The sequence below is a fragment of the Bubalus kerabau genome, chromosome 3, assembly GCF_029407905.1.
Source record: "Bubalus kerabau isolate K-KA32 ecotype Philippines breed swamp buffalo chromosome 3, PCC_UOA_SB_1v2, whole genome shotgun sequence".
In the NCBI taxonomy this organism is placed as follows: Eukaryota; Metazoa; Chordata; class Mammalia; order Artiodactyla; family Bovidae; genus Bubalus; species Bubalus kerabau.
In genome coordinates, this window is record NC_073626.1 from 92,109,521 (window position 1) to 92,132,637 (window position 23,117).

At 43.2% G+C, this 23,117-nt stretch overlaps 1 protein-coding gene across 3 annotated transcripts in view; it reads left to right on the top strand.

Moving 5' to 3' along the window:
* Nucleotides 1-2,873: 2,873 nt before the first annotated feature.
* Nucleotides 2,874-23,117, top strand: part of ACVR1 (activin A receptor type 1) — a 131,257-nt gene continuing 111,013 nt past the window's right edge. For 2 of the 3 annotated variants that reach the window (XM_055572513.1, XM_055572516.1), the window contains exon 1: nucleotides 2,874-3,467. The gene's annotated coding sequence lies outside the window, so the exon portion shown is untranslated. The remainder of the gene's footprint in view (nucleotides 3,468-23,117) is intronic. The other variant, XM_055572515.1, reaches the window with a different exon arrangement.

Here is a 23,117-nt window from a genome sequence, read left to right on the forward strand (position 1 = left end):
TTCTCATCAACACCAGCTCAAACATCCCACCAATATACTTCTAAAGAATTTGCTTCTGAAAGTTGATATAAATAACTAAGCTGATTTTTGCTTTATAGGTTTTAATAAGACATGTTCCTTCATACCATTATGAAAGGAAAACTCACTTGGAGCCAAAAAGTAATGGCTTCAAGATGAGAGAAAATCACTCAATGGAATTACATAGTTATTTTAAATGAAATCATTTCTAAAAATTTACAATTTATAGTCTATATTACTTACACTCTGCAGAATTTTGTGTAATAAATTCCCCCAATTTTAAAGGAAAATATTGTACACGACTCTTAGGTTGCTCAAGACTGTTTCCTAATAGTTTTTCAAAGCTGTTGACTTTTAGAAATGAACATGTTGATCTGGGCGTAAAGGAGGAGGATATGCAGAAAACAGAAGAGTTGCCAATTCACAATGCAGCAGGCAATTAATTAACAAGAGTCGTGCTCCTTGAAACATACGATGGAGGAGATCTGGAAATCTTAGACCAACAGAAGATGTATTTCCTCTAAGTTACTTTACTGGTGTGATTTTCCACCAGTTAAATCAGTGGATTAGATGTTGGAGTAAGCTATGGTTCTCAATGGACAGTGATTTCACCTCCCTGTACCCTCCCTAGACATTAGGAAATGGAACCCACTCCAGTATTCTTGCCTGGAAAATCCCATGGAAGAAGGAGCCTGCAGACTACAGTACCTGGGGTCTTAAAGAGTCAGACACGACTGAGTGTCTGAGCTCACACAGAGCACAAGAGACATTTTTGGTTGCCATGACTGTGGAGGGAGTCCTATTTACTTCTAATGGATAGAGGTCAACGGTGCTGTAAAACCTCTTACCCTGCACAGGACAGCACCCCACAATAATTATCCAGCCAAAGCCAAAGATGTCTACAGCACCAACACTGAGAAACCCTGGATTAAGACATCCAAGCCAAACGACTGTATCTGGACTGTATCCTTGTGTTAGTGGGGCTTGTTTGAAGGGCTGTATCCTTGTGTATCCTCTTTTTATACACACACACACACACACATACTCAATCAACCTATCTATGTTACAAGGCCACAAATAACTACCCAGAATCCTCCCAGAGAGTCTCCTGGAATACAATTTAGTTTACATGAGGGTTAAGTTAGAAGGTTCTGCATTGAGCCAGCCATACAAAAACACCACTATGAAGGAAGAGATAAAAGGAACAGTTAAGATCATAATAGGATTCATTAATTGACTTATTCAGCAAACCTTTATTGAGTACTCACATGTGCCAGTCTGATAGGCATGATGATACACTGTGAGCACAACCAAGCCTGGTCCCTGCCCTTATGGGCCGAGCCACCAGGGAAGCCCCTTACAGCCTACCACATACTATAAAGAAGGTTACCTGAAGAGGTTAGTAACATGAGGACTCCCTAAACGGACCCGACTGAGAAATATTTACACAGAAGCTTGAGAAGCTCCCACATGTGTGTAATCTCATTTGAATCGTGCAACAAACCTCCTGAGACAGGTTGTACTCCCTTCTTAGAGAGGGTAAAAATGTGCCCAAGGTCACAAAGGTCTTAAGTGGCAGGGATGATGCTTCAGCCAAAAGACACTGACGTCTCTGCCACACTGTTCTACAGAGGGAGATGGGTACATACAGGCACACATGCTTGATTGACCTGGAGTTTCCTCTCCAAATTCCCACCAATCATACAGGTACAAAGCCCTTCTCCTTCTGCATCTTCTTGCTTATATTATACCTGGGGATTCTTTTCTAGGAGTTTCATGTATATTTGCCTTGTGTTTCTAATTAGATTGTAAACTCCTGACCCGCAGGGACCAGATCATCCATTTTCTTTGCAACCTTCTGCAGTACCGCAGTCACCCAGTAATGCCTGCTGCATGAATGAACCTGTAGAGATAAAAATACTTTATGGTATTACCATTTATTGCTTTCTTGCTTTTATTTGGCTTTGTAATAGGACTACATTGTAAACTTCTGGAGGGCAGAGAAAATGGCATAGTGCTTTCCTTATACTCATCAGGCACCGTGCAAAATTTGATCCTCACATGCCTTTTTGATGCTCTGGATAATATTAGCACACTGGAGTGTTTTGTGTATCTAAGGACCGGGGTTGTCAACCTCTCTGTGTCGGGGAATGTTCCTTCCTTTCCACTGTAAGCTCCCATGGCGCCTAGGACAGGGCTAGATTACCGCAGAACACCAGCGCCCCCCCGACGCCCTGCCTCCCCCCCCCCCGCCCCAAATGCATATTTTTATTCCTAAGGAGGCGGTCTGCGAAAATGGCAAGCTCTTGCATAACCCCAGACCTTGCAAGGAAATGAGCAAAGTGGAAGGGGATTTGAAGGCAGGTCAGAAATGGCCTGGGTGAGAATGCCGAGGCTTTTCTCTGTACATCCAGTCTAAGTAGGAGTCCAGCCGCGCGCCGCCCGCAGTCCCGGGCTGGGAGGCAGTCGGCCCGCCCGCCCCGCGCGCCCCCCGGGAGCTGTCCAGACGGCTCCGCCCGCGCCTACCTGGGCACTCACCCCGCCGCGCGGCCTCTCCGCCTCCCACCCCGGCCGCAGGAGCCCGTTTTGGGCCTGCCCCGCCGCCTCCCCGCCTCCGAAGAGCCCCGCAGGCGGCGCGCTCGCAGCCTCCTCCGGGCCGGCCAGACAGCCAGGGGCGCGCCAGGGGCGGCTCGGCCAGGCTCGGCGGGGCTCGGCGGGCTCGCCCCCGGCCGGGCGCCTGCAGGGGGCGCGGGGACGGCCCCGCCCCGCCGTCTTCCCTCTCCCTCCCGGCTCCCTGGATCCGCGCCGGGAGGAAATGATGTGTTGCTGCCTGGTTAATCACAGCTCCAGACACTCATTGGCCGAGCGCTCCGCAGCCACTTCCTTCTCCTCCTCCTCCCGCTCCTCCCGCTCCGGCTCCGGCTCTTTGCAGCCGCCGCCGCCGCAGCCTACCCCTCGGCGCTGGGGGAACTTTTCTACTCTCAGTGACCGTCCCCCCGCGACTGCCCCTCGGGCCAGCCCCCATCCGGCCCGCCCCGCCCGCGGCCGTCCTCCCAGCCCGTGCCGCGGCGCCTCGGGAAGTTTATTCCGCCCGCCCTCCTCCCTTTCCTTCTCCTCCGCCTCCTCTTCACCCCGCCTCCCCTCCCTCCCCCGGCTCTTTCCCCGGGGTGGCTGCCGCTGCCGCCGCCGCCGCCGCTGCTGCTGCCAGGCTGCTCTTCGGCCAGCCGCACCGGCCCCAGGGCTGGAAAGCACCCGGCCCCCCGCACCCGCCCGCCGCCGCCGCCGCCGCCGCTGCCGCTCGGGGACGGCCGCCGGCCCTCAGCCCCGCGGAGTTCCGGGCTCCCTCGCCGGCTGCACCGCCCCGCCCCGCCCCGCGCCGACCTGCAGCGCCCGGCTGGCTAGCACTCCGCCTCCCCCCGGCTCAGCCCCCCGCAGCCGCCGGACAAGAGGTGAGGGCAGGTCGCCCGCCGCGCCAGCCGGAGCCCGGGGGACCGAGGGAGGGGAGAACCTACCGGGAAAAGGGGCAGGAATTGGGGGTGGGAGGGTGGGCGTCTGCGGTGCCTCCCCCTCGCTTTCATTCCTTTCTCCCCCCAAGCCGATTCACTCTCGGTGGGGGAAGCAGCCGCGGAACAAAACTGTCTTGCTGTGGGCCTGAACTGCTGGTGGGATGTGGGAGAGGGCAGAGGCATGGAGTGGGGTGGTCTCGGGTTTGCAGTGTGTGTGCCCGTAGTGAACTCCTTCAGGGTGTGCGCCTCTGACTTGTAAATCGATCTGGCCGCCTGACCACGGGGCTCACCTTCCCAGCTGAGCTTGGTAGAGAGTCAAGGGATGGGCAAATCACCCCCACCCTCAAAATATCCGTCTCTTCCAAGAGGAATTTTCTGCTGGAGAGACAGCCAATAAACTCTGCTCAACGCCCTCCCTCCCTCCCTCCGTTCTTCCGAGCTGCAGTTTCAAAAAGCTTCAAAGCCAGGAATGTGGGATTCATCTTCCGATCCCCAGAAGGCAAATGTGGTTACAGATGTTGCACGGTACTTTGCCAAGTTTAAAACCCTTCCTTCAACACTGTAACCAAAACAGTGAAGCTGGAGCCGTGGGTGCTCTGGGGAGAGAGGTGGGCCTCTGCCGTGCTGGAAGCACTCCCTTCGGGTTCTAGACTGTTTCAGCTCTGTCCAGTTTGTGCTAGATAGGTCTCCCAGTCTTCCCCGACCCTCCCCCCCTCCCCCCCCATCCCCCGCCTTCTTTCCCTCTGGAGTTTTGAACGCTCCTTGCATGGGAGAGAAGCTGTAGAAGAAGCTCCTTAGGGAAGAAAACATTCCACTTAGTAGCAGAAGAAAAGTCTTGGTTAAAAAGTTGTGCTTACTGTGGCTTTGGCAGAGAGGTAGGAAAGTAATTCAATGGATTTGTTAATTTCATTGGGCTTTCTTTCTTTTTTGAAGTGTATGTGATGGGAGTTAGATCGTGAGAGAAAGGACTGATCTCATCCGCATTTTGTATATTTTTGAAAAGAGGCCTGGCATTTAAACACAGACTAGCCCAGTGGTTTTAAAGAATCCTGTTCCAGAGATGCAGACTGCTCTGACAGCCCAAGGAAAGTCGGTGGCAAAAAATAGACACCACCTCCCCTTTCCCCCCAAAAAATTCTTCCTGGAAAGGTGGTGGTAAGAAATTTCAAGAGATGGGCTGATCCAAGTGGCGGGCCTTAAATGGAAACACTATAGTATGTCCTGGCACTTGTCTCTGGAGGTGGGTGGCTGGCTGGGGGCCCGGGCTCTGGCAGCCAGCAGACGCTAGACTTGTGCTGACCTCAGACACTGGCCTCGCCCTCCAGTTTTACAGTATGCTTGAGTGTGAAACATGGATCTTCCCCATTTTACTGATGGGGACTCAGGGGTCGTTCGGGAGGTTATCTTAGGCCTAGACAGGATTTGGATCACCTGGCTTCTGAGACCAAACCACTTTTTTTTCGTAATTCAGTTGTTTTTGTTTTCTATACTGGAATTAAAAAACAGAAGTCTTTTGAGGCTGAGATGCGTAGTCCTTAGGTTGATGGAATTGTGTGTTGGATAATCACATTTCTACCATCAGCCCTTGTGAAGATACTCAAAGGTGGTTAATGATGTTGAAATAAATTCTGGACAGATGAAAAAACAAAGGCCAGGATGGGTTCATTCTCTTCAGTATGGGTGAGATTTACATGAAGTGGAGAGAGTAGTTTTAGATAAAACTTGATATAGGTAGTAGTTTTACAGCTTTTGTACCCTGGAACAGAGTGATCATTTGAATACGAATAAGTTTCTTGTTACCTCTGAGTAACTTAAAAGGATACTAAGGATGATGGAGGGTAAAGATGGAGGAGTATGCCCTGTTCCGGAATGTGACGAATTAACTTCAGATGTGAGGAATTTAATTCTGTTAATAGTACTGATTGTTTTTCTAAGTAGTGATTTGCCAAATTTGTGCACCTGTCCGTGGAATGGAAAGCAGTGACTGAATCAGTAAAGAGAGACTATGCCTAGTTTACTCTAGATTACACAGAACTAGTCCTGTGATGATTGTAATAGGCTTCTAGGTAAGGTTGGATTAAGTAGTCTAGCCTTCTCCGGGAGGAAGGGCCGGGGCAGAAGTGGATTTGAAAAATGATCCTGCTATTCAAGGTCGCAAGGTGGAGATGGAATCAATGAGGGTATACTATAATTTTAGGCAAACAAGAGCTGGGGCTAGGAATTGTCCTCTGTGACTGTTCTGCTATTGGATCCCTGCCTCTTGATTTATTTTTACATGTTAGAAATTAGGGAAATATAAACTATTGGTGGTGGCAAAATCCTTTGATATGTTTTGAGTGAATTTAATGACAGATATGATGATTTGGGGAGGAGGGGACTGGATGTGTGCCAGGCAGTGGGCTCAGATCTTTACACACACTTTTTCATTATATTTTCACAACAACCATATGTTTTATTATTATTATTCCATTCCGTTACAATAAAGAATTGTGGCTTGGCAAAACTGAGTTGCCCTAAGCTGTAGAGCTCATCAAGGGTGGAGTAAGGATTTGAACCAGGAGTTTGTGGGATGCTGAAACCCATGTTCTCGGCTGTTTTTGCCAGTGTTTGCCAAATTTAATTCATTTGTACACTATCGTCATGAGTTTACCATAATTAAGTCTGTCTCACTTAGTCTGTTAGTATTTCTCTTTAAAGCAGCAGTTTACCTAAAAAAAAAAAAAGCCTTAAAGACACCGCTTTTTAAGAAGAAACAGTATATCACTGCTGTATTTGGAAAGCCAACTCACTTATAATGATTAGGAGATAATCCTAAAGATGCATTGACACTTAGATTGAAACTCATGTTCTGGATAATGAATTCCTGGGTGTGTGGGGTGTGTGTGCACGCGCGCGTGTGTGTGGGGGGGGGTGTGTGTGTGTGTGTTTGCACGCGCTGCAGGCACCTGGGGATATGGGTGGGATGGAGGAGGTAGGTAGATGATACAGTGTTGGTTGATATTCTGGTTTTTGATTGAGTGATGGGTTCATGGGTGCTGATTTTATTTTTAGACTTTATAACCTACATACAGGATATATACTTTTTTGAAAAAGATTAAGAAAATTAAACACCTAGCTATTAACATAATGATTACTTGGGGAATATTTCCCTGTACTGTATAGACTTAGCTTGGTGCCTGTGTGAAGTAGGCATGCCAGAACTGTTGGCTGATTGACGAGAACCCAAGTGATAATTTTAAAGCATACCCAAATAAGATTGTTGTCATACCCAAGTAAGATTGAGGTGAGCCCCTCTGCCCACCCCCCGCCCATTTTCTCCTGCTTCCACTCTCATTTCCAGTATTGTGACTAAAAGAAGAGCACAGGCTGCTGTGCGGTTTCTCCTGACTGCGGTCATGGGAGAGATGGGCTGGGCTGAGGCTGGCACTTCTCAGTATCACCTTGTCTTATACATCTCGTGCTCAGGACGGGGCAAAGAATACTGTCAAGAAGTGTTAAAACGCTTTCGTTTTTTTAACCCGGTGGTAAGTGTGACCATTCAGACTGGGGAGTTGGTATTTAAGTTAAATCAGTGCCTGGCTAAAATGTTCACGGCCTTAAACTGGTGAGGCTGGGAAATAAAGCTGTCAAGAGATTTTAATTGGAGTCCACATAGTCTCCTGTTTTATTTTCCCAAGCAAATATTGGGCACTGTGGCTTTATTCCTGGAAATGAGGATTGAATTGGGTTTCCTGGTACAAAATGCCTTCTTTGATCTCTTGGAGTGAAAACTTGCTGTTTCTTTCTGCAGCCAACTCCAGCTCTTAGAAGAACCAAATGGAAGATTTACCTCTTCTCTTTTAGTCCTTAGCCATAGAGTGCCCTAGCTTGCCATGCTAGTTGAAGAATCAGAAGTTCTAAATCGGGATTTGTCTGTTGGGAAGACCACTTATGGAAGAGCTTCCTCACGTGGGCATGACTGGCACATCACAGCATTTGGTTCAGATAGAAGGTAGTTTTACTTGAACTTATGCTCACAAAATCATTAAGAGGCCCAGCAGCTTCCTTTTTGAAGTTGAAATGAATGTATTTCCCTCTACCCCAATACGCAAACCAGCTGCACGACTGATCAATGTTCTTGTGCTCTTCTGTGTGTCTCTGGAAATCTGGGCTTGTTTATGTGTCTAAAGACTCTTCTGTGATCATGAGAGCTTTGTTTTCCAGAGCCACCACTTCTCAGTTGTTTGATTTTTAGGTTTGAGTCTCTGACCAACATTCCACTTTGCCCATTGGAGTTGCTTCACTGTTTGCTCTGGGTATTTGACCTTTATTTCTGTGACTGGGAAAGTGACTTTAAATTTTAGCCTTTGCAGATTTTGTGGAAGTTCATGCAGCAGGTGAAGTTTGTGTTTTGGAGGATGGACTAGGTCAGAGGGACCTATTTAGCACAGATGTCCTGATGGGTTTGTAGGAGTTCAGCTCTCTTGATCATAAGGCTAAGTCTTGGCTGTTTTGTCCTTCTTTTCCACACTTTTGGGGAGAACCAAATCCTTTAGGGCTCAGAGTGCTTTCATTGCAAGCATGTGCTTCCTGGATTTTACCTTTTGACATTCTTCTAATGTTTGGCCATCTTCAGTACTCATGCTGGGATTTGACTGATCTCTTTGGGAGCAAGGACTTGAGGTTATGCATTTCTCTATTTTTAAAATTCTGAAGAATTCAGTTTCCATCACTGAAAACTTTTCAAATCCTCTTAATGGGCTCCATGTGTCTTATTCATCTTTTGTGTATCTCTTGCACCTTATATAATACCTGGCCCAGACCACACAGTCAGTAAATCATTTTTTAATTACTAAGAGAATGAGTGGATGGTTCATTCGTGAGGGGCAAAATAACCCAGTACTCTGGACAATCAGGGAGGCGGTCTCAAGAGATGATGATGCCAGACACAGGTCCTTAAATGTGAGTTTGGGAGCTGGGGACAAAAGACACTCTTTAAGTAGAAGGAACTATTGTTTATATCCCTTTATTATGTATAGTATTATAACTTGTACTTAGTGATCTCAAAAGACATCTATTCTTTTCAATATATGTTTCCTTTTGGGATTGTTTTTGAATTTCAAGATGACACTTCTTTTGAGAGAAAAATATCTCAACTTTTCCTACCCTGCAGAGCTAGGACTCCTGAAGTACTGTGTATGTGTGGGGCGGTGGGGAGTGGGGCTGGTGCTCAAACATTGGTGAATTGACTCCTTGACACTGACTTTCTCCTGTTGCATTTGTTCTCAAACAGTGGACAGTGAAAATAGTGTGGCAGGCAGTACTCGTGTGAGAGGTGGATGGTGGATGACCTCTTGGGTAAATGGATGGAATCCAAAGTAAACTCCTCTTTCAGTAGGTTTTTAAGGGCTGCTTTGAGTGGGTATCCCACGTAGACCTTTTCCACTTGAATGCTTGATGGCAGGGTGCCTTACTCATTTGTGAAAGCCAAATAGGCCTTGATGGCCACCATGCAGTATTGAGACCATTGAAAATAAGACTGCTGTAGTTTTTGTTTCCTTTTTTTTTTTTAAGGTAGTTACGGAAGAATTATTGACTGAACTAAAAAGTAACCTTGAGTTTGATGAGAAATGTGCAGAGGGGATAAAGGAAGATAGGGGTGATCTTGGACAAAGCTAAATGTTAGATGTAGGGTGATACTTGGAGTTTGGAGAGCAGGGACTGAGGAAAACATAAGAAGTTGAGCAAAACTATTTTTGGACTAGAGGAGCTAGGCTGAGGAGGTATCTTAAACCAAATTCTGAACCTTCACTATTGAAGACTGATGAGTGATGTTACACTCTGGGTGAAAATTGACTGTGCTTGCTCACTCTCTTTAAGTGATAGTTTAATGCTTATAGGCAAATATCACTAAGAGAGCTAGAGCTTTTGAGCTTGTAACTTGATGTCAGGAACTTAAACAAGATAGAAATATATGGAGGGACCACTACAATATTGTAAAGTAATTAGCCTCCAATTAAAATAAATTAATATAAAAAAATAAATACTGTCATGTCACCTTTCTCACACATTTCCTAACAGAATGCTTTGTATGCATATAGTTGCTCAATAAATGTGTTGATAATTTGCATCAGTCTTAAAAAATACAGACTACTGAGTAAATTAAGCAACCAGCCTAACAACAACAACAACAAAGAAATATATGGAGGGAAGAAAAAGTGAAGGTGGTTTTCTAAAGTGACCTTTACTTCCCTTTCTGGGAATAGGAAATGGTAAGGGAAAAATATGCCAAATGATAATTTTTAATATGCTTTTTTGAACCTGAAGAACTGAACTATTGTGCACAACAGGTTTCAAGAACAGACATTCTCTTATTTTATGAATATAGTAAAAAATGGAAAATCTTAGTCCCCAGAGATTATATAAACACGCACGTTCTATTTCAATGTTTGTAAAACATTTTTGACTCTTGGTAATTCATTTTACATCATGACCAAGTACATACACGCGCATACACGTGCATATTAAAGATAAAGCTGAATTACATATTTTACAGAACAATGTTGCAGTGCCTTCTAATTTCTAATTCAATTTTTGCTACAAAATATTCTGGTCTCTATATAGTAAATTGATTTCACAACTTGCTAATGGGTTCTAACCAGCAGCTTGAAAAAACCTGTTCTAGGTATTGTGAAAATCAGCCGTAATTCGTTTATTGAATATTTGCTAATCTGGGTGAGAATTTTGTTTTTCTTCTTGTATGAGCCTTAGTCATTCTACAGATGACCCACACTTTGCTCCCCCACCTTCCCCCCCCACCCCGATCCTGTTGTTCTTTTCTCTGTGTAGGGGTCTTTGATTGTTCTTCCAGATCAGGTTAAAGTGACTACTGTGGATTTTGGACCAGCTTCAAGAGTGCATCATTATCTTGATCCCAACCAACATCGAAGGTGGGGCTAATTGATTTAAACTGGTGGCAGGAGCCATTTAGCTCCCTGTTTATTTAGATTATATTTGAATGAAAAGGTGACTTTTCAGTAATAAGGGGACAGCAGGTAACATGCCCCAAAAGGATGAGAGAGAGGTGGGGAAGGTGACCCTGTACATTTATTGTTTAGAAATGCAACATGGGATTAATAGGGGACAGCTCTTTGCATTAAAAGATGTAAGTAAGAGCATAAATCCCATGGCAGCAACCATCGTTGTTGTCATTGTCCTTATCATTAACATTTCCTTGCCTTGCTGCTGCTGCCGCTTCGTCTTTTCCCCCTTCTTTGTTCTTCATTTATTAAACATTTATCAAGTTCAGTAAAAAACCAAGTTGATCTCAAGGGGCACATGAGTAAAGGTTTGAAGAATTGCACATGTAACTATAAAGGGCAGAACTCCCAAGTATTTTGGTCACAAGATACAGAGGGATAAGGATAGACCAACTCCTTTGAGGAAGTAGCTGTTTAGCTGGCCTTGGAAAGAGGTACCATTTTGATGCTATCATTTGGAGAGGTATCTCTTATGTATATGTGTAGGTTACGGAACAGGCAACATTCCCAAAGCAGGGAATGGGGCAAGTAAATATGAGGTAGCTGGCTTTTGTTTAAGAGCCTAGTTGGAAAACACAGAACTGTACATATTTTTAATCACTGGAATCAGACTCAGTGCCTTGAGGTATAGCTTCTTGGAGAGGCATTAAGACCTGAGACATTGCAAAGGAACAGCAGACTCTTGTCTTCCAGTTTGCACTAATTTCAGGGCCAAAGTGTCCTGAGTAGAATGGCCAGTGTTATTTAAATGATTATATTGCATACCCTGCCCCTCTCCCACTTTTTTTTTTTTTTTTTTTGGCTAAGCAAATATGGAAATTAATAAAGTTAAAAAGCTGTTTGCAATGTGACTGGAGTACCTGAAGGTCAGCACTTTAGAAGAAAATTTAGACTGAGAGTCAAATTATGGTTTACTTTGAATGCCAGGCTGAAGGTTTTAGACTTAATTTTTAGAGAGCATCAATAACATAATAGTAGCTGTGAAGGAGGCCCTGATCAGGCTCTTTATTTGCATTCTCTCATTCAAGGATCACACAACTCCATGCGGTTAGTTCATCTTATTATCCTCATTCTACAGAAAGAGAAACTGAGACTTAGAGGGGTGACGGAAGAAGACTGAGGTCCCACGTCTGAGCTTTAATCCAAACTATGCATCCCCACGTCGTCATGCTGTAGAGCAGAGCTTGAAAACTGAAGGTTTCTGGGCTGAATCCACCTTGCAGTTTTGTCCTGCTTGATATTGCATTCAAAACATTTTTTTCAAATGGTTGCCAACATTTAAATAGGGGGAAATTTCGCACAAAAAAGTCCAAATTTCCACCTACTCCTGCGGAATTGCAAGCTCTGGCAGCAGCAGGCCTCTATTCCTGCAGGAAACCTGTGATCGTGTCTGTCTGAGGGGATGTGTTTGCTGTGTTCGCCAGAGGCCTGGCTCCTCCTGTTTTTCCCCCAGGTACTGAGGCCCAGCCTCAGTTGCTATTTATTGTTTATTTCTTCAGACTCCTAACCAGCCTTACTGCGGTCTGCTAACTGCATTGTCCCTGTAGGCATGAGTGTGAGACCCTGTCATATAGCCTTCTGTGGGTGATCAGTCTAGTGATGAGGGTAGATGGCCAGAATCTAAGAAGAAATGAAAGTAGGATTATGGTTTTGACTTTGGGCTGGAGAAGCCATAGATTAATTAAATCATTTTTGTGAAGAGAGGGAGGGATGGGTAGTGGGGCAAGCATATCTAACTTTTGGAACACCAGTAACTAGGAGAATGGTGTTGATCTTAAAGCAGAAGGTTAGTAAGAGGACCTGGTTTGAGATGGGGTGTGGTATTGGCATGGAGGTTCTGGTGGGACATGGATACAGAAGAGGGCTTGTTTGAGTCTAGGGAGGAGTTGGAAATACGATACTGGAACCTTAGAAATAAGGACTTGAAGCTGTGGGAGACGATGGAAGTGCCTTTTGGAAATGGGAAAACATGGGCTAAGATCTGAATGATAAATGAAGAAGCTACAAACAGTTCAAAGTCTCTTATTGACTTTTTTTTGGGTCAAGTGCACCCTGTCTTGCAAATAAACCAAATGTTTATCCGAACAAGGGAGTACAATAACAGTCTTCAGCTTTTGGACATGGGAACTGATGAACATCTGCTCATACAATCAAAGGCAGATATACTTTTTGATTAGTGACACCTTTAACTTACGTTTATGCCTATTTTGCTAAGCCTTATTTAGCTGAAAAGAATTCAAGCAATGATTTTTTTTTTTTTAATTGTATCACCGATGCCCTGAGATTGGGGGAAAAAGTCAAAAGAGAATGGTTCAGTTTGGGATTTATTCTTGCCTTTATCCAGTTTAGAATGGAATGTCCTTTTCAAATTCAGAGGCATTTTTTCCCCTTATCTTGGCTTGTTTGTTTAGGATTCCCTCCAACTCATTGTTACTTAATCAGCTACATCCACCTCAGCTACTCTCCTTCTCCCCTGGTTCCCTTTTAATCCTTAAAAGTTCTATTGTTCTAGGACATTCTAAGCAAGGTTGAGTGATCTTTTTCAGGTGTGGGTATTGAACATGGAAATCTTCCAGGAGAGCCTTTCTTTTGTTCTCAGAAAGATTTTTGTCTTGGCTATTTCAGTCTCCATTTTGGGCCATCTTACTCTTTATTTATTTTTTCTCAAATTGGAGTTTTATTTCTAATACATACATAGATTTATTTCATTACATGTATATGTTAATATGAGTTCTTACAATTTTTTTTCTGGTGTCCCACCAGAACCTCAAAAATAAATTTTTCTTCCTTGCCAGTCCAGTGGTTAAGACTCTGTGCTTCCACTGCAAGGGGCACAGGTTCAATCCTGGGTCCTGGCCACCCCCCCCAAATCATTTTTATTCATTATAGTATTTTATGTTTTAGAAACCAATTTTGTGTTATGGTGCATGTGCTCACGGCAAGACTTGAAGTATGGGAAGGACATACAGTGGAAGGTACCTTGTTCTTCAGCCTTCTGCTTTCCCTTTCTGGAGAAAAACCATGATTAAAACTAACTGTGTATCCTTCCAGTGATAGTCTCTACATTTACAAACTGATGTGTTTTTCCTATATCGTAAGTGTTTCATATTGTGCACATTTCAATTCTATACCTGACTTTTTTCTTTTAACTTACCTCGGCAATGTTCTGCTATCAGTACCATCCAGTCTCCTCATTCTTTTGAAAGGTACTTCATTGTGTGGCTGTATCATAATGCATTCAGCCAGTCTTTCACTTGTTATTTTAGGTAACATTATGTGTTACAATGTTGCAGTGACTATCTTTACATTTACTACTATATCTACATATTGATTTATATATAGATGGATATGTAGATCTGAAACCGTGTAACTCAGATCCATCTGTCTATCTCTTGGATGCGCTCTGTGTGTGTTGTGCTAAGTGGCGTCAGTCGTGTCCGATTCTTTGTGTCCCTATGGACTGTACCCCACCAGGCTCCTCTATCCGTGGCATTCTCCAGGCAAGAATATTGCAATGGATTGCCATGCCCTCCTCCAGGAGATCTTCCCCACCCAGGGATCGAACCCATGTTGTGTATCTCTCCTGCTTTGACAGGTGGGTTCTTTACCTCTAGAGCCCCCTGGGAAGCCCTATCTCCTGTATATCTGGGGGTCAATATCTAGAATTGGAGTTGCTCAATTAAAGGATATTTACATTTGAATTTACAGTTTAGGTTGAAGCACAATGGCATAGTGGAAATGAGAAAGTAACCCATAAGACTCAAGCACTATCTATTCTCTGGTGTAAACCAGTGATATGGTTCCCAAAAGTCACTGTATCAACCTTTTTCTTTGTGGCACTTTTCTCTCCTCATCTGTCAGGAAGGGCACAGACTCAGCTATTTCTGAAGTTTAATAATTTGCTGATTCTCTTCCAGTTGTCTTCTGTTTTGGCTGTTCCAGTAAATGGAGCTGATGGAGCCTTTCCCCTCTATATAATTTTGAGTCTGTAAAGAATCCTGGGCTTTGGGAGCCTTACTAACCACAGCTTTACTTTGATTGTTTTAAAGCACTGTATCTGGTTTGTGCTTTATGTTAAAAGCAGAGCTTACGTGGTTGGTTGTCTCTCTCTCTTTTTCTCTGAAATACGGTGAGTGATAAGTAGGCCTTTAGTGACAAAGAAACTCATATAGTCAGCTTTTTATTATTGATCAAGAATAGAGCCAATGGATTTTTAGACTTAGGGAAAAATGTTTTATTTTTGTAATAGCATTTTTAAAAAAGCAATGGGTCTATGATAGACAATCTTTAAGAAACAGAAAAATTTTATGGAACAGGCCAGAGCGGACTGCTTTAACTCTTTCAAAGTATTTTATAGTATGAAGAAAGTAAAAGAGGGGATTGTTTAAAATTTTGAGATATTTAGCTGGTATAGTTTAATAAGATGATTGGATTTCTTGGTGGTTACCAAATTAGATGTACTTAAAAATTCAAAACCAAGTAAATAAAATGTAATATAAAATTCATGTTTATTCCCTGTACTTCAGTAGTTTTTTGGAATTGGCTCCCCTAAAATTAAGCAACATGCTTGGATTATTTCACTTGAAAGACTTGGAAATTTTGGGCTGCTAATATAAATGTAATTATTCTGGAAAAGATTTTGAGCCCCTGGTTACTCATCAAAAAAAAAAAAAAATCACTTACTAAAGCTCTTTGAGTATACAAATTTATTCAAGTCTCTGTAAAATAGTTAAAAAAATAAGAAAAGAATCTAAATGTTCTACAGAACCTATAAAGGTTAGGTATATATACACAGAAACTATACATGTGTATATGCATACACACACATTATGAATAACATGGAAATTATGTATGATCACGAAATATTAGGTGAATTTCCAGGGACAGATCTCACCTTAAAAGCTACCCTCTCAAAGAGACTTTTCTTGGCTATTCCATGTAGTTAGTGCTTCCTTTTCTGTGTCTTGCATGTACTACTATATATATAATATGTGTATGTATACATATACATATGTATGTATGCATATGTAATGCACAGCATATATATCGTATATATATAATCAGTATATCTGTGGTTAAATACCAAGAGCAGGAACTGTGTCTGTCTGGTAATCCCTGTGTACATGTATCCTGTCCCTAGTACAGTGTATTGCCTTATCCATTGTAGGCATGAAGAAAATTTTGGAATAAATAGATTGGCCATGGAGGTTATACAAAACAACATCGAGTAGAAAAAGCAGGACACTATAAAACAGTGTAATTCCATAAACATAAAGCATAGTACAATTCAGGTTTGTAGTTGTATACTAGATGGACATAGAAAAAAAAAGGCTAGTAGGAAATAAACTGGAATGTTAAGAATTATTATCTCTGGGCTGTGTGGGTCGTGCATAATTTTGAAGAGGAAATTTTTAGATGCAGACGGGTAAAGTAAATAATGGAAGATTTTGCACCTCGATAATATATTTTACCCTTTGCATGTTAAAGGTGGTCACCTTACCTAAAATGATATATTACAATACTGTGGCCTTTTCTCCTCTTGAGTAAAATGTACTCCATCTCGGTAGTGTGACAGGTTTTATATCTACTTTAGAATTAAATTATGATCTGAGAGTTGCAGTTTTAAGTAACTGGTTTTAATTTCATATCAGTTGAAGTAAAAAGGTATTGAAAGTATATTAGATCTGGTACAAGTGTCTAATTATAATTATTGACACATTTTCAACTGCTCTCTTAAGTGTGATACATTGCCCATGATTTTGACAGCTGTGACTACATTAAACCTGCTGGAGTAGTCTTTTTACAAAGGTTTGTTTAAACTTAGAATTGTCGAAAGGATTCTCCGTAAAGTGGATGAATGCACATTTAGAGGTCAGTGGTGTTTCATTTCCCATGATGCCTAGTGATTTTAGTCTGTTAAATGTTAATCAGAAGATTTTCTGGATTTCGTTTCAAGAAAATTGGGAATTTTATTGTTTTGTATCCTATAACAAATAGGCGATGATAATCCATTGTGATTTGATTCTGCAATGATAGCATAAATTCTGCTTGTTTCTCCTGCTGAAGATCCTCAACCACAAAACTTGAAGCCTAAAATTTGATTCTGCTAACAACCTTATTTTTAAAAAGTCTTCCCTGGACCAAGATCATGCATCTCTTTTATTGTGTAACCACTCCTTCCTTCTACATAGATTTGTTGACTAGCTACTTTGTGCCAGGCGCTGAGCATGTAGAGACAGACAGGCTGTTAGAGAGCTCAGCTTGGGAGAGACAGAAATATGGTCAAGCTATAACAGTGTAGCACCAGAACGGAGCTGTAAGCATAAAGTTGGGATGTGTGGTTCTGTTTGAAAGGGCAGCACGGTCATCTTCTCAGGACAGTGATGTTCTCAAGCATCTTAAAAGATGGGTGGGAAGGCATCAGGTGGGAAAAGGGCTTTTGAGGCACAGAGGCTTGTAGGAAAGACAGCATCCTTTAGAGCTGAGAGTGACCAGAGTCCTACTGCTTAAGTGTGGTCCTTGGATTAGCAGTTCAGTTTAGTTCAGTCATTTCTGACTCTTTGTGACCCCATGAACTACAGCATGCCAGACTTACCTGTCCATCACCAACTTCCGGAGCTTGCTCAAGCTCATGTCCATCGAGTTGGTGATGCCATCCAACGAGTCGGATTAGTAGCAGTGGCATCATTTGGGAGTTAGCATCACTAAAATTGCAGTCTCAGGCCCACCCCAGTACTACTGAATCAGAATCAGCGTTGCAGCACTATCTCCAGGTGATTTGAATGCTTCTAAAAATTTGTAAAACAGTAGAACACAGAAAGGGATAAAAGATGGGAGAGCTAGAAAAGGAGACAGATTTTTTTTTTTTTTCAAAGTTTTGACCGAACCTTGCAGCATGTGAGATCTTAGTTCCCAGACCAGGGATCGAACCTATGCCTCCTGCAGTGTAAATGGAGAGTCTCAATCACTGCACTATCAAGGAAATCCCTTGGGCTTTTTTTTTTTTTTTTCCTAAACAGGAGGTTGATCATGAAAGAAGTGACATCATGAGATTTACTTTTTCCCAAAATTGCCTGGAGGTACAAGTGAGGCAACATTTAACAAAAAGTTTCTTGAATCCTCAGTCATACAGGGCTCCCCAGCAAAGGCTCTCATACGAGCTTGAGAAATGCAGGCTATGTCCTTCTGTCAGACAGTGTAAGTGACTAGAGTATGTTGGAAGTTTTGGGAAGCTGGCAATGAGGAAAACCATTAACTTAATCATCTATCCTGGGATATCCCTGGGGTCTTTCCAGTTTATTCCACAGTGGAACCCTTTATGGCTGCACAGCTGTTCACACCCCAGGGAGAGGGGATAGTATTTTGCTGAACACATTTTGGGAAAGACTAGCACTCATTCCCAAATTTCAGACACTGCCTCATCTGACGAGTAGGGTCACCCACTGTCCTGATTTGCCTGTGATGAAGAGCTATGCCAGGATCTTCAGTGCTAGAGCCTTGGACAAACCAGGGTGAGTTGAGCACCCTTCCTATCTGTTTACCATACCTTTGACTAACTCATTTTTTAAAAATGGTCTCAAGCCTTTTCCCTGAAATACTTGTTTCTCAGGCTCATTCTAATAGAGTCGTTCCCAAATTCATCTGCACATTGGAATTTCCAAACCATTTGCTCTAACCCGCCCCCTACCCCCCCCACCCCCCCACCCCCCGCCCCGCTAAGGTTGTGATTTAATTGGTCTGGGATGTACCCAGAATTTTTAAAGGTTCCCCACATTATTCTAAGGAGCATGATCATTTGTTCAAAACAACTATATTTGTGGAAATGTGGTCTCAATGTGCACCTTAATAATTTGCTATGTAATAGGAGAAACATTAACTGTTGGAGAGTGACAAAATGAAGACCCATGGAGCATTATGTTGGGGGGACCACCAGTCAAACATGTCCCAGTTTGCAGAACACTTATGTGGAGCCAGAGGGAACAGCATTCTGGTCAAGAACTGGTGACAGATGTGGCTGGAGAGGATGGTGGTGATTTCAGGGCTGCTGAGGTGGGCGAGTCACTGATCTGATCCCGGTGAGGTAGGAGGAGGAGAGTCTCAGGTCATGGCAGGAGTGGATAGATGGTGAAAGCAGAGCAGAATGGGGGCTGCGGGGAGTGCTGGACGGGGCCAGGCTCAACTTGACTAGTCCTGCCTGAGCTTCTCTGGGACATCCAGGGGGAGCTGTCAGAAGAGCCTTCATAGCTCAGGAGAAAAGGCTGAGCTGGATTCCAATGAGAGCCTGTGTAGGTCCAGGCATGAAGTTCAAGGTGGGGAAGCAACCTGCCTGGGGAGAAGGGCTGAGAGAGTGATCTGCCACAGGTCCATGGGATGTGTGCAGGGAGAGGGACCCTGAGTCTGGAAAGCGGAGGAGTGGGTGGGATGCCCAGGGGAGTGTCTTTTTCACCCACTTGGAGGAAGGGAAGGGGAGGGTAGTCCTGTGACCCAAACAGATAAGGGTTCTCCAGGGCAGTTTGTTTTGGTAATTTAGGCTAGTCCTGTTTGTGTAAGCTTAGCATGAGCCAGGAAATGAGATTAGAGGGGTTGAGAGGGAGGAGACTTGCTCGCACAAATGACTCTAGAAGTTCTAACTGCAGAAGAAGCCTGGCATAGTATGAGGTGTTAGGGAGTAAATCTGGGTTTGTTTGAGTAGTCATCTCTGTGGTTACTCATGGAAGTTCTTTCAACAAGGAGTAACGATTACAAGGATTATTCAGATATTCACAGAAAAATTGCCAGAGTTTTCTGGGGCCCCAAAAGACTGCTTTACTTTCAGGTCATAGCCACACACCTTTTCTCCCCTTTTCTTACTGTTTGCCGGACACAACAATGCCAGATTCTGAATTTATATGTTTATAACTGTCTTTTTTTTTTTTTTTTTTTTAATGGCAATGATAAGGCAGCATGTGATTAAATACTCAACCATTGGGCCTATGTAGCTTTCATTTGTGGAGCGCTTTGCAGTTTACTAAAATACCACTGCATCTTATATGAGCCTTTAGATAACCTTTGTATAGAAGGCATGGCCAAAATTAATATATTCTATTTTACAGGGGAAAAAAAAAAAGAAAATCCTGAAGTTTCCATGTGTTGAGGACTTGTCCATGATTAAAGATGGATCCAGGATGGAGTCCTGGTCTTCTGGTGCAACATTTCTTCCGTTATATTTGGGGAGGGATGGGGGTGGAAAGTGTGTCCTTTTTAAAAAAAAATTAGTTTGTAACTTCCCTGAGGATAGAGACCTTGTGTTCACTGTTGAAGTTGTTTCCCGACTCTTCCACGACTCCTCCACTCGCCGTTATGTAGGGCCCTTGGGAAGTGGTGGTGGTGAATAGAAGTTCTCTTTGGCCCAAGCAGCCCACTTTCAAGGCCTTCACATTGGTCTTAATACTACTTCTGAATGACAGAGCCCAGAAATACACCAACAGGATTGAAAGAAGGCGTCCTGGATCATACAGCTTTGAACTTTTGTCTCATTACTGGACCATGTAATTATCTTGAGACCAGCCCAATAATATTGCCTGGCATGTTTTGTAAATATTTAAAACATACACAGTTTTTGTCACTGAGTTTTGGCATTTCTTTATATAATACCAGAAGGCATCACAGTGGAAGAGGCCCAAACCTCTCTGGACTTCAAGAGGGGCCCTCCTCTGTGTATGAGATACTTTAATGAGCTGAGTGGAGGGATGTGGAGATGAATCAGCCCCTGGCACAAAGCTTGCAGCTTCACTGAAAGCTGATCTTGTTTTGTAGCTCCTACAGGTCACACAGTGGGCACTCAATAAATACTTGTTATTTTGAATCAAGGGAGATGTTATTTTGTGTAACGCATTCTCTATTTTATCACAATGGACCACTGCCAATTTTTTTTTTAATTATCTTTCCCATGAGTCATTAAAGATCTAGTGTTAGGATTTGGGGAAGGGGAATGATGATGAAAGAGAGTAAAGAAATGGAATCAGCAATTTTTAGGACAAGAAAGGAGACGTTTTGAATAAGTGGTGAAAAGTTGAAAGCAGGGAGTTAGTTGCCCAGGGGAAGTGGAAAGACATGGAGGCTGTTTTAAAAGAGCACATTGAGGGGAGATGAGGATGAGACAGGAGTCATTCGAATCTAATGACGTCTTCAAGGGGAAAACTGAAGGCCTTTTTCAACCTTAATTACAGCCACAGGATGGAAGCTTATTAGAGCACTTTTTTCCCCCTGCCTCTACGAAGGGCAAGTAGTGGATAACCCCTTTTCTAGAGTCATGTCTAAAAAATCTGCTCTTAAGATGACTTTTTGTTAGGGTGTCATGGCTTGAGGAAAAAAATATAAAAATTTGACTCCCTTGTGTGTATTTACATTAACTTTTCAGGCTACTGGTTTATTATGAAGCAAGGAACTTTTTAGTCATTGAGGAGATTTCAGTGGATGAGTTAATGTTTGGTCATCAGAAAATGTATCATTAGAGCTTGTTTCTCTTGAGAGGAGAAAAAATATGAGTCAGATGGAGCACCAAGTCATTTCTCTCACTTAATTCAGCAACTGTCCTGCTGAAGGACCATCACTTCACAAGGATAATTCAGACAGTAATGACCACCGGTGGATTTTACAGTTTATAAAGCCTTTCCCCCAAGACCACCCACAGTTCTGCTCTGATTCCTGTATTAAAAGTTGGCATTTCTGCTGAGGGAGGCTCGAGTGAGTTGTTTTTCTAAGGAGGATGCTTTAATCAGTTGATAACCCGGAATTGCCATCTGCAAGTCTGAATGAGATGTTTTATTTGGTGAGGGGTCCACCAGTTGTTCATTGGCGTTTATGAAAAATATTAAAAGGTAGTAAATGAACCCGTGACATTGGGCAGTGTGAAGTTTCTTTCACAGATAAACACTCTGCTGTGTGTTCTGTGTTTGCCAATTCTATTCGTTCTCTTCCTCTCTCTTCGCTCTTGACCCTGGAGTGATTTCTGTGTTGTGTTCCTTTTTGCTGGTGACTGAGATAATCACCAAGGCTTTGTGCATATGTCTTACTAACTAGACATATGTCCATGGGAAATGGATGTGAAATGTCGGAAGTAAAAAATGCTTCCATTGTCTTTTTCTTAAACTCTTTTATCATCTATTTGACTCATGCTTTTATCTGTGTATTTTTTGGGGGGGTGGGGGCGGATACCATCTGTGTGATACGCCTTGTACTGATATGTGTTGGTAACACAGGGACCAAAGGTGCTATTCCTGGCCTCAGGAGAATTCCCAGCTTAGTAAGGGAGACACATAAGTTAGCGGTTCAAGTACAGGCTGGCAGGTGCTGTCTGTCACAGGGGTGGGCAGAAGATGGAGCAAGTCCAGAGGGGGAACACCTAACCAGCTTAGGGAGGAGAAATGTAGAGAAGGTTCCAACTCAAAGGAGGTTATTACGTACACACTTTAAGTAGAGGGGCTTCCTTGGTGGCTCAGTGGTAAAGAATCCACCCGCCAATGCAGGAGACACAGCTTTGGTCCCTGATTCGGGAACATCCCACATGCCATGGAGCCACTAAGCACATGGGCCACCACTATGGAGCCTTTTCTCTAGAGCCCAGGAACCACAACTACTGAAGCCCACGTACCCCAGAACCTATGCTCCAGAACCAGAGAAGCCATCACGGTAAGAACATGCCCACCATAACTAGAGAAAAGCCTGCATAGCAACGAAGGCCCAGCACAGCCACAATAAATGAGAAAATAATTTTAGAAAAAAACTAATTACCAAAGCATTTAAAAAAAAAAAAAAGAAAAGAATAAGTGGAACTAAGCCTAACTATGTAGGGGCAGAAATATTCTAGAGTAGGGAACATGTAGTCTAAAGGTAGAAGGCATAAGGAGAGTGTGGTACATACTGGGCGTGGCAGGTAATTGAGTTTTTAACTGTAGCTTAGGGTACATGTGGGAGTTGATATGACATAAATTTGGCGAGGTGGTTGAAACCTACATTGTAAGGATTCCTTCTTCTCTGCTGGACAATTCACATCCTCCTTCCAAACTGTGCTATTAGGGAATTTTAGATAGGAAAGGATCTGATCAGATTTGGATTTTGGAACAATCACTGGTAGCAGTTCTGAGGATGACTTTTAAAAATATTATCTGACTATGCTATGGAGTCAATTGTGCGTATTTCCCCCAGATTCATATGTTGATGCTCTAACTCTCATATGTGATGGCATATGAAGATGGGGTCTTTGGGGGATGATGTTGTTCAGTCGCTAAGTTGTGTTCCAACTCTTTGTGATCCATGGACTGCACATCAGGCCTCCCTGTTCCCTACTCTGTCCTGGAGTTTGCCCAAGTTCATGTCCATTGAATCAGTGATGCCATCAAACCATCTCATCCTCTGCTGCCCTCTTCTCCTTTTGCCTTCAGTGTTTTCCAGAATCAGGGTCTCTTCCAATGAGTCAGCTCTTCGCATCAGGTGGCCTAACTATTGGAGCTCCAGCTGCCGCATCAGTCCTTCCAATGAGTACTCAGGGTTGATTTTCCTTAAGATTGATTGGTTTGATCTCCTTGCTGTCCAA